The sequence below is a fragment of the Rosa rugosa genome, chromosome 1 (genome assembly GCF_958449725.1).
Source record: "Rosa rugosa chromosome 1, drRosRugo1.1, whole genome shotgun sequence".
NCBI classification, from domain to species: domain Eukaryota; kingdom Viridiplantae; phylum Streptophyta; class Magnoliopsida; order Rosales; family Rosaceae; genus Rosa; species Rosa rugosa.
In genome coordinates this window covers 55,970,936-55,982,435 of record NC_084820.1, presented here as the reverse complement: position 1 = coordinate 55,982,435, position 11,500 = coordinate 55,970,936, and positions in this window count along the sequence as shown.

The following is an 11,500-nucleotide window of genomic DNA, read 5'->3' as shown; positions in this document are numbered from 1 at the left end:
ATCAACTTTAGCACATTTTCCTACTTCGGCTAGGAGAAAGCGAGCTAGACAAGAAATGAGGGATGACGGACTAACCATCCGAACTCCAAATGAGTTGAAACTTTCCAGATTAATTCTAGACATCCCATTGATCATTTCTTATGAAGAGTGCCAAAGCTCGTTCGGAGTGGAAAACCTTCAAACAAACAGTCCAATTTTCTGCAGAAGCAAAACTTGGAAACTGGACCTGTAAGAGGTCCAGCAGCATTTCCGGCCCAACCACATGGAAATAAATTCTGAAATTTTACCTCAATAATCTACATTCATGGTGGATCATTTCATATGAAGAAATCGAAGGTTGAATCTGAGTTCTTAGTGGAGATAAAAATTGAGGGATAAGGGAGCAGAAAATGACTTAAACCTAACAAATTCCATTAAGTGTTTAAGTATTCAAACCTAACATTCCATTAATGTTTAAGTGCTAAAACCTAACCCATTATGAGTTGTTTAAGGCCAAATAGTGTTGCTTGGTAGCCTATAAATAGAGGCTACAACATAGAACAATTCACCAATTCATTCATCAAAACATCTCTAAGATGATCTAAGTTCTCTCTAGAGCAACTTCTCTAAGAGCAACTCCTCTCTTTCTCCTTCTCTTATCGGTGATCACACTCTAAGTCCTAGTCTCCTTTGGAGCCGACTATTAGTGCCACCAAACCCTCTGTCAACGTACTTCGGTCCTAGTCTCCTTGGGAGCCGATTGTAGTACCACGACCAAAAACACCACAAAAGACCAATTCATTCATCAAAACATCTCTAAGATGATCTAAGTTCTCTCTAGAGCAACCTCTCTAAGAGCACTCCTCTCCTTCTCTTTCTCTTACCGGTGATCACACTCCTAGTCCTAGTCTTCTCAGAAGCCGACTTTCAGTGCCACCAAACCCTCTATCAACGTACTTCGGTCCTAGTCTCCTCGGGAGCCGACGATAGTGCCGCGACCAAAAGACTCATTCATACATCAAAACATCTCTAAGATGATCTAAGTTCTCTCTAGAGCAATCTCTCTAAGAGCAACTCCTTTCCTTCTCTTTCTCTTATAGGTGATCACACTTTAAGTCCTAGTCTCCTCAAGAGCCGACTTTCAGTGCCACCAAACCCTCTGTCAACGTGCTTCGTTCCTAGTCTCCTCGGGAGTCGACGGTAGTGCCGCGACCACAACGGTTACAGAACCAGCCAAGCAAGGGTAACGCCCTAGCAACCCAGCCAAGCTAAAGTCACGCTTTAGCAAGTTCTCTTTACTTCCCAGTGGTTCTCGCTCTGCTCGATCTACAACATCGAGTATCGATTGTGATTTTCAAGAAGCTCAGTAAAAGTCCTCGCCACGAGGCATAAAGAATCCCACGACGAGGTTGGTGCTCTCCTCGTCTACAATTGCTTGAAAGAAGTCAGGTCAAGGGACACCCCCGACGACCGCACCCGAACGGTGCTGGCACGCCCGCACAGAAAAGAGACTGTTGACCAGCTGCAACAAAATTGGAGCCAAACATTTTGGCACGCCCAGTGGGACTACATCAGAGTCTTTTCTCTTGAAGCACATTCAACCACCGGGCTTCAAAACAAACATTTTGGCTCGCCCAGTGGGACTTACTATGAGCTGTAAACCACACCACTATTAAGAAGTTGAGACATCCAGAAGCCATTGGGAAGTCAAGCGCAAACCCTTATCAAAAGGTTTACGTTAATTGCCCGAAACACAAGACCTCCAGTTACAGACCGCACTCGCGTGCAGACTGTCGTGGTCTTTCAGAAGAATTAGTAATTCAAAGATTTTTTCTCCACACGCCATCAACAGAGATGACGACCGAACGAGGAGAAAGTCAACAGCCCGCTACTGAGGGCAAGAATTCTGTTACTAGCAAGGTGGCCAATGTCCCCGTTACCACAGTAGTTGTTGCGTTTAGCGAAACAATTGAGAGCGATGAGTTCACCCCCCTCGTCATCCCAGAGGATGCTAGCATCGATGAACGACTCCGCATCCTTACGGTCAACAGCGACAACTATAGGAGGCACCTGGCCACGTCAATTGCGAGGACTGAGCAACGACTTCGTGATTACAATCGACAAATGAACGAGAATGCCCAGAAGGCTGAGGAGCATGCACAAAATCTTGCCAATGAAGCCAGGATTCACGCAGATAAGATTGCTGACACGAATCTCACGCAATATAAGGAGCTTCTGAGTGCTGTTAACACCTTTAACACACAAAGCAAAGATACTGCAGCTGACATCGCGGCAGTGCGCAAAGAGGGGTCCAATCTCGCGACCCAAGTTGCCATGCAGCAAGCCGAATTGGGACATGCCAAGGAGGTTCTGAATAAAGCATTGGGAGATCCCAACGCCATCGTCGGTTCCCTTGACCAACTCTCTGCATCCAGTAAGTACATTCCGCCTAATGCCCGCGAGAAGGCTATCAGCAGTATTGCCACACCCTCTGCAGCTGCCACCGCAATGTCTACCAAAACCAAGGACAAAGCGTTGTTGATTGGTGGCAAAGACAAAGCAACACCATCGATTGGGCAAAAGAGCAAAACTCTGAAGTTCGGTGACGGTACCCTGGCTGATCCTGTTGTTTTTGCTCAGTATGATAGCGATGGGGCAGAGAATGTCTACCAAGAGCTCCCAGGGAATTACTATGGGATTGATCAGACGGGCACTCCAATCAAAATCACTGCTTTGGCCAAGGATGTGTCCGCACCAGCGATTACTCTTCAACAACCCAGTATTCCTCGGGTCGTTCGCCTGGAAGATGGAACAGCAACTACTAGCCACGCGGTGCCTCCTGTGCAAACGGCCCATCAGACGGTGGCTGCACCTCCTCCTCCTGGCCTAGGTTATGTGCGACGAGAAGAGGTAGAGGAGATGATTAGGGCCGCGAACCAGAGGCCTAACTTGGAGGAGGCCAATCACGGGCCTTTCCCACCGCACATTATGCAATCACCTTATCCTAGGGGATATAAGAACATCACGTTCTCTACTTTCTCGGGAGAGGAAGTCGAAAGTGCCACGGCCCATTTGGTCAGGTTTCGAGTACAGTGTGGCCAGTACCAGAACGATGACAACCTGAAGTGTAATATCTTCGCCACTTCTTTGTCAGGGTCTGCCTTCACCTGGTTCACTAAGCTGCAACCAGGATCTGTCGCGAGTTGGCCCGCGATGGAAAAGTTGTTTAAAGAAACTTTCGGGACTATCGAGCCGGAGGTAGTGTTTGGTTCCAATTTTGTTGCAGCTGGTCAACAGTCTCTTTTCTGCGCGGGCGTGCCAGCACCGTTCGGGTGCGGTCGTCGGGGGTGTCCCTTGACCTGACTTCTATCAAGCGATTGTAGACGAGGAGAGCACCAACCTCGTCGCGGGATTCTTTATGCCTCGTGGTGAGGACTTTTGTTGAGTTTCTTCTTGTTCACACAATCGATACTCGACGTCGTAGATTGAGCAGAGCGAAAATCACCGGGAAGTGGGGAGAACTTGCTAAAGCGTGACTTTAGCTTAGCTGGTTTGCGAGGGCGTTACCCTTGCTTGGCTGGTTCTGTAGCCGTTGTGGTCGCGACACTACCGTCGGCTCCCGAGGAGACTAGGACCGAAGCACGTTGACAGAGGGTTTGGTGGCACTGAAAGTCGGCTTCTGAGAAGACTAGGACTAGGAGTGTGATCACCGATAAGAGAAAGAGAAGGAAAGGAGTTGCTCTTAGAGAGGTTTGCTCTAGAGAGAACTTAGATAATCTTAGAGATGTTTTGATGTATGAATGAGTGAATTGTTCTATGTTGTAGCCTCTATTTATAGGCTACCAAGCAACACTATTTGGCCTTAAACAACTCATAATGGGTTAGGTTTTAGCACTTAAACATTAATGGAATGTTAGGTTTGAATACTTAAACACTTAATGAAATTTGTTAGGTTTAAGTCATTTTCTGCTCCCTTATCCCTCAATTTTTATCTCCACTAAGAACTCAGATTCAACCTTCGATTTCTTCATATGAAATGATCCACCATGAATTTAGATTATTGTGGTAAAATTTCAGAATTTATTTCCATGTGGTTGGGCCGGAAATGCTGCTGGACCTCTTACAGGTCCAGTTTCCAAGTTTTGCTTCTGCAGAAAATGGGACTGTTTGTTTGAAGGTTTTCCACTCCGAACGAGCTTTGGCACTCTTCATAAGAAATGATCAATGGGATGTCTAGAATTAATCTGGAAAGTTTCAACTCATTTGGAGTTCGGATGGTTAGTCCGCCATCCCTCATTTCTTGTCTAGCTCGCTTTCTCCTAGCCGAAGTAGGAAAATGTGCTAAAGTTGATTTTTCATTTCCATGTTTGGTAGGCCTTATTTAGCCTCTTAATAATATATTTTTGAACTTATCGAAAATATATGTGTGAGCCACTGATATTGGCTCAATTTCTCCAAGACACGCTTTGTCAAACCAAAATGCTCATTTTGGGTCCAAACATTGCCCCCCAGACCTCGAAGTCAAAGGTTTTCGTCTTGACTGAAGAGGTCTTGAATCAGCACTGCTCTTATAACATCGTTGCTCCAAAGCCACTTTTATTGGCTTGATTGAAATTACTTGAACAGTGGCCTCTCTCCCTCTTAATTATATATATATGAATAGTGAGCATACATATATTAATCGTCAGTCTTCCTTCGCGAGGCCATGTAATTAAAGCCACTTCGCTGCCAACAATTAGCAACCCAGCTTTCGCCATAATTATTGGCAAAAATATTGATTTGACCTCCTCCACTGCTAATACCATACTAGGCATATTAAATGCCTCTTGTATATGTGCCCAGACCAAAACCAATGGCCTCTTAAGTATATTAGCAAGTTCAAGCCACTGTTAGGCAAGAATACAATTTTTTTTTTTTTTTTTTTTTTGCATCCTCCGCGACGCACAAATTTGAAACTCTTTTATATATATATATATAATTTTTTTTTTTTGATAAGTAGCTGAATTCAATAAGACAATGTGAATCAAGGTTTAGACATGCGGCCCAAGTATAGTCGCCTAGACACAAATTTTCTTTCAAATCCTTTGGGCAACCTTACTGAAATGGCCAGGTGGGGGAGGGCGAACAAGAGAGGCAGAATCCATTTTGGCATGAGCTACTCCCACATAGTGGTTTAGGTCCATTTGCACGCACTTCTGGATTCAAGAACCTGTCATGAACGTTGTCCCATTTCTAGACACCATTTCACATAGGCTATACTTACTAAGATGAGAAAGGTCATAAGTGTGAAGACAGTTCAACAAGTGTTAATAAAAGCCTCCCTTAACCTTAAGGGACCTGAATTAGGCACCAATAAGGAGTTCAGGCCAATATTAACAAAAGAGACTTCACCTATTCCGTTATGATTCACAAATGACGAAAATAAAAGTAAAAACTGAAAATTGACAGGAAATTTAAAACAAAGAAAGAAGTTAGCAATACTATGTTTGGCTAACCTCCAGAAGGCCACGGGGGAGGCCATCTATGCTTCACTCCAAGCTCAGATGCGTAAAAATTTATAGCATGAAAACCCCCCTTGTGAGAGCTTGAAGGAAAGCAACAAAGATACTTCGCGTGCCAAAATTGGAAGAAATTTAGCTTGTAGGAGGAGTAATCTTGCCCCCCAAGTATCTTTGTTGGCATAGAATTAGCCACAGATTGGCCATTATAGACGACCACTTGTTGGTTTGAATTCTCATGATCAAGAGCCTCAAAAACGACAATTTGGTCGCCTAGATCATATTTAATCACCGCTTGGCTATTAGAATTTTTAAGAAATTCATTTTGGTGATCAACAGAATGAACATGAGCTCCATCTTGCCCCCCAAGAATCTGATCAGTAGCCACATATATGGCTGGGTCAGTGGAGAATTCAGATATTTGTTCAGAGACAACTTTATTGTCAGAAGAACAATCTTGTGGATCATCTTCTCCAAAAGCAACCTCTGTGTAAGGCTGTGACTCACCAGTGAGACCCTTAGGTTGATTGCCACCTATAGGCAAGTTAGTCTCAGAAACAACCTCTTCGCGTGCAGGTTTTTGACGTTCGAATTCGCCTTGATGCGAATTAGCCAAGGTAGAACCTTCCTCGCGTAAGGTCGTGAACTCAGATGTGATGTTCGCGGCAGGTTGGGCAGTCTGTTTGTCTCTGCTCGAGAAAAACTTTTGTGACTGCTCTTTAGCTTTCTGAGCATTCTGATTCATTCGCTGCTCAAACTCGCGAATTCGTTGCTCCCTTTTCACGATCGAAGCTGCCAGATGCTTCCCATAATTTTCACTATGCACTGTAAGGATGCGAAGCCTCTCATCCAGGCTAGCATCTGGTGGAATGATGAGTGGTTCGAACTCGTCATCAATGTCAATATTGCCAATGGTGGCAACATTGGCCATCTTGTCACTTTAGGAATTTCTTTTGGTAAAGATTTTCCCCTGACATCCCAATGATGGCGAACACAAAAAGACTCTAGTGTTGTCCCACTGGGCGTGCCAAAATGTTTGTTTTGAAGCCCGGTGGTTGAATGTGCTTCAAGAGAAAAACTTCTGATGTTGTCCCACTGGGCGTGCCAAAATGTTTGTTTTGAAGCCCGGTGGTTGAATGTGCTTCAAGAGAAAAGACTCTTCTGATGTTGTCCCACCGGGTGTGCCAAAATGTTTGTTTCCAATTTTGTTGCAGCTGGTCAACAATCTCTTTTCTGCGCGGGCGTGCCAGCACCGTTCGGGTGCGGTCGTCGGGGGTGTCCCTTGACCTGACTTCTATCAAGCGATTGTAGACGAGGAGAGCACCAACCTCGTCGCGGGATTCTTGATGCCTCGTGGTGAGGACTTTTGTTGAGTTTCTTCTTGTTCACACAATCGATACTCGACGTCGTAGATCGAGCAGAGCGAAAATCACCGGGAAGTGGGGAGAACTTGCTAAAGCGTGACTTTAGCTTAGCTGGTTTGCGAGGGCGTTACCCTTGCTTGGCTGGTTCTGTAACCGTTGTGGTCGCGGCACTACCGTCGGCTCCCGAGGAGACTAGGACCGAAGCACGTTGACAGAGGGTTTGGTACTTGCTAAAGCGTGACTTTAGCTTGGCTGGGTTGCTAGGGCGTTACCCTTGCTTGGCTGGTTCTGTAACCGTTGTGGTCGCGGCACTACCGTCGGCTCCCGAGGAGACTAGGACCGAAACACGTTGACAGAGGATTTGGTGGCACTGAAAGTCGGCTTCTGAGAAGACTAGGACTAGGAGTGTGATCACCGATAAGAGAAAGAGAAGGAAAGGAGTTGCTCTTAGAGAGGTTTGCTCTAGAGAGAACTTAGATCATCTTAGAGATGTTTTGATGTATGAATGAGTGAATTGTTCTATGTTGTAGCCTCTATTTATAGGCTACCAAGCAACACTATTTGGCCTTAAACAACTCATAATGGGTTAGGTTTTAGCACTTAAACATTAATGGAATGTTAGGTTTGAATACTTAAACACTTAATGGAATTTGTTAGGTTTAAGTCATTTTCTGCTCCCTTATCCCTCAATTTTTATCTCCACTAAGAACTCAGATTCAACCTTCGATTTCTTCATATGAAATTATCCACCATGAATTTAGATTATTGTGGTAAAATTTCAGAATTTATTTCCATGTGGTTGGGCCGGAAATGCTGCTGGACCTCTTACAGGTCCAGTTTCCAAGTTTTGCTTCTGCAGAAAATTGGACTGTTTGTTTGAAGGTTTATCACTCCGAACGAGCTTTGGCACTCTTCATAAGAAATGATCAATGGGATGTCTAGAATTAATATGGAAAGTTTCAACTCATTTGGAGTTCGGATGGTTAGTCCGCCATCCCTCATTTCTTGTCTAGCTCGCTTTCTCCTAGCCGAAGTAGGAAAATGTGCTAAAGTTGATTTTTCATTTCCATGTTTGGTAGGCCTTATTTAGCCTCTTAATAATATATTTTTGAACTTATCGAAAATATATATGTGAGCCACTGATATTGGCTCAATTTCTCCAAGACACGCTTTGTCAAACCAAAATGCTCATTTTGTGTCCAAACAGGTAGATCTGGCTTCACTTACTCAGATGGCTCAGCAGCCAACTGAATCCGCTGTTGCATACCTTCAGCGTTTCCAGATCCAAAAAGGGAAGCTGAACGTGATTCTTCCGGAGAAAGAGCTGGTAAAGTTGGCAATCAAAGGCTTAGAGCCTCGCCAACGCAAGAAGCAGCATGGAAGCATGTTCAACTCTATGGGGGAACTGATTACAGAAGTAGGAAGCTTTGAGCATTTGCTTAGAGAAATGGACGCTGTGAAGAACTCCTCCAAAGGGACATACATTCCGGGGAAACGGAGGACTGTGGCAGCAGTGAACCACTACTCAGGTTCCTTTGATCCTTACTATAGGTGTGAGGAATCCGGACTGGCAGAGGCTGAAGAGTCCGAAGAGGACGAGGTAGCAGCGCTTGAGCTCACTGGGAAGAAGGCGTCAACGCTAAAACAGCTGAAGCTGTGTAAAGAGCCAATGAAACTCAAGTCGGTGGTCTTCACCAAACCTGAATTCGCAAATTACACTTATGATGCGAATAAAGCTCATGAGATCTTAGATGAGATGATCGCTGCGAAGATGGTGAAGACCGACTTCGGACAATTCCCCAAACCGGAGCAATTAAGGGGGAAAAAATATTGTAAGCTCCACAATTTGTGGAATCACAACACAGCCGACTGTCTCAAGTTGAAGGATCAGATTCAGATCTGGTTGAATAATGGTAGCTTACAGGTTGAAGCGCCAGCAACAGCTGCGGCGCTAGTAGATTTGGATCCTTTCCCAGACACTGGAGTCAACATGGTTGACGTAGTTTGGGACACAAAGGATCAACAGAGGCTGAGCCCAAATCGTACCACTAGGGGCTTAGAAAAGGTGATGGAGCAGTCCGTGAAGCGGAGATCAAAGCCGGCTCCACCTGTCGTGCTATGTTCAAGGTGCAAGGAGGAATGTGATATCCAGGCGTTGCACGAAGAGGAAGAACAGACCGTTCGCTTTGGTACTTTACCACCAATAAAGTTACCAGCACATTCTAGAAGCTTCCAACCAGGTAGTCCGAGAATGCACGCTGGGTCAGGAACTTCTTATCTAAGGGACTCTAATTTGTTCAAGAAATTGAAGGTTGCGAGGGAAGAAGAAAGAGCAAACGAGCGGTCAGACGTTATGACCAGACCATATATTCCTCCGGTGCCGACGTCCACTATCAAGGAAGGGAGATGGTATACCCAGAAGAAGGGCAAGGCAGTGGAAATGAGCTCTTCAAGGAAGAGAAAACTCCAGCGGAGGTTTGGAGAAGCAAAGCGAACCTTGGAAGCGCTGGATCAGGGGTTGATTAAACCATCGCAGTTGGTGAGATCTCCAGAAGAATACCAGAGACAGGTGGAGGCACTGACCTCCAAAAGGTTCATCGCCCCGCGGGTTCTCCAGCAGCTTCCTAAGATGTCGCAATAGGCTTCAAAAACCAGCGCTCGCCAGAAGGAAAGTCAGGAGAAGTCCCTAGCTCCCGCGAAGCGAGAATCGCCACCAACCCGCAAACCTAGTGTTTGGCGGAGAATATCTCTCGAAGGAAGAGATAGCGAGCCTTCAATATTTGACAGGTTGGGGGGCAAAGACAATAGGTCCGCGACTGTGCAGTGGAGGCGTAAGAAAGTTCAAAGCTTGGTGGTCGCTCTCCCAGAGGAAGTGCCAGCGGCGAAACAAATTTCAGAGTCGCTGAACCAAGTTCCCATGGTACAGGAGCACGAACAAGCCAAGGCGGTAAACCCCGCAGAGGAATCATTGGTTGCTTTCATGGTTAAACGGTTCAACGCCGATATCCCAGCAGATGAACCCAAGCTCAATCTTGATGATGACATGGACGAAACAGAAATGGTGGATACCTCTTGCAATATGGTTTATGTGCTCCCTGCTAAGTATGCGTTACCAGTCGCTGCGCAGGAATGCGTAGAAACTGACGCGATTGAAGAACAGCAGTTGCAGATCACTTCAGCCGCAACAACGCAGGTGAAAGAAGCAGTGTTCCTTGAGATTGAAGATGCTAACAGCAAGGGTTTCTTCATGAGCTTCACAAGACCCACACCTGCCATGGTGCAACACATGCGACCTTTGTATATCACAGTAGAAATTAATGGGACTAAGGTCAGCAAGATAATGATTGATACCGGCGCGGCTGTGAATGTCATTACTACCAGAACCATGCATCTGCTAGGGATCAAGAAAGAAAAGATCCAATCCACGTCCCTTACGCTAAAGAACTTCGCGGGGACTGTGACCAAAACATTGGGTTTGATTTTCCTACGAGTCAAGGTGGGTCCAGCAGAAGGGGTTTACGCTTTCTTTGTTACAGATTGCTATGCGGCATATAGCGCAATTCTGGGCTGCGACTGGATCCACAGGAGTTATTGTGTCCCATCCACCCTTCATCAGGAGCTGATCATATGGGACAGAGTCACGAACAAGGCGGAAATTGTTAAAGCAGACCCGCGACCTTTTTCGGTGTCCGCCAGCTACGTGGACGCAAGGTATTACCTAGAACCAATCTCTCCTTTACAAGTCGTTGGTATTGATGATAAGGGCCGCCCCACAGGGGTGACGACCTCTGAATTGGCACAATGGGGGCTCGCGGTCGCAAAAAACGACCTCGAAAGGCCTGGATATGCGGTGCCATCTCCAAATGTTAATTAATGGATAACGAACTCATGAAGGAAGAGGTAGAGGCTTTCAATTCCTTGTACGAGAGGCTATCCTCATATATGATGGAAAAAGAGGCCTATGATCGAGTTGCGACCTTAGAAATTGTTAATGAAGAGTTCACAGAGCAAGAAGAGGAGGAAGAAGAGATTCAGCTTGCTCCAGCGGCATTGGATGACACACCTCCGAAGGTTAGGGACCCTACTGAAAAGGTCAATCTGGGAACAACTGATGAGCCTATAGAAGTGGCTATCAGCACTTACTTAGAGCCTAGCGAGAAACAGAGGCTCGTCGAATTATTGCTGGAATTCAAGGATTGCTTCGCGAAAAAATACGAGGACATGCCAGGCCTATCACCAGACTTGGTATGCCACCAACTACCAACGCTGCCTGATAAGAGGCCTTTCAAGCAAGAGCCGCGAAGAATGAATTCGGAGACCCAAGTTCTGGTCAAAGAGGAAGTCGAAAAGATGCACAAGTCGGGCATTATCAGGGTAGCCAAGTACAATCAGTGGCTGTCCAATATAGTGCCAGTTCGCAAGAAGAATGGCAAGATGAGGATCTGCGTGGATTACAGAGACCTTAATTTGGCTACACCTAAAGACGTCTACCCCATGCCTGTTGCGGACATGTTGGTAGACGCAGTTGCAGGGCACGAACTGTTATCTTTCATGGACGGCACAGCGGGATATCACCAGATTCCGGTCGTGGAAGAAGATAGACACAAGACCGCATTCCGCTGCCCTGGATTCACGGGAGTTTTTGAATATGTGGTCATG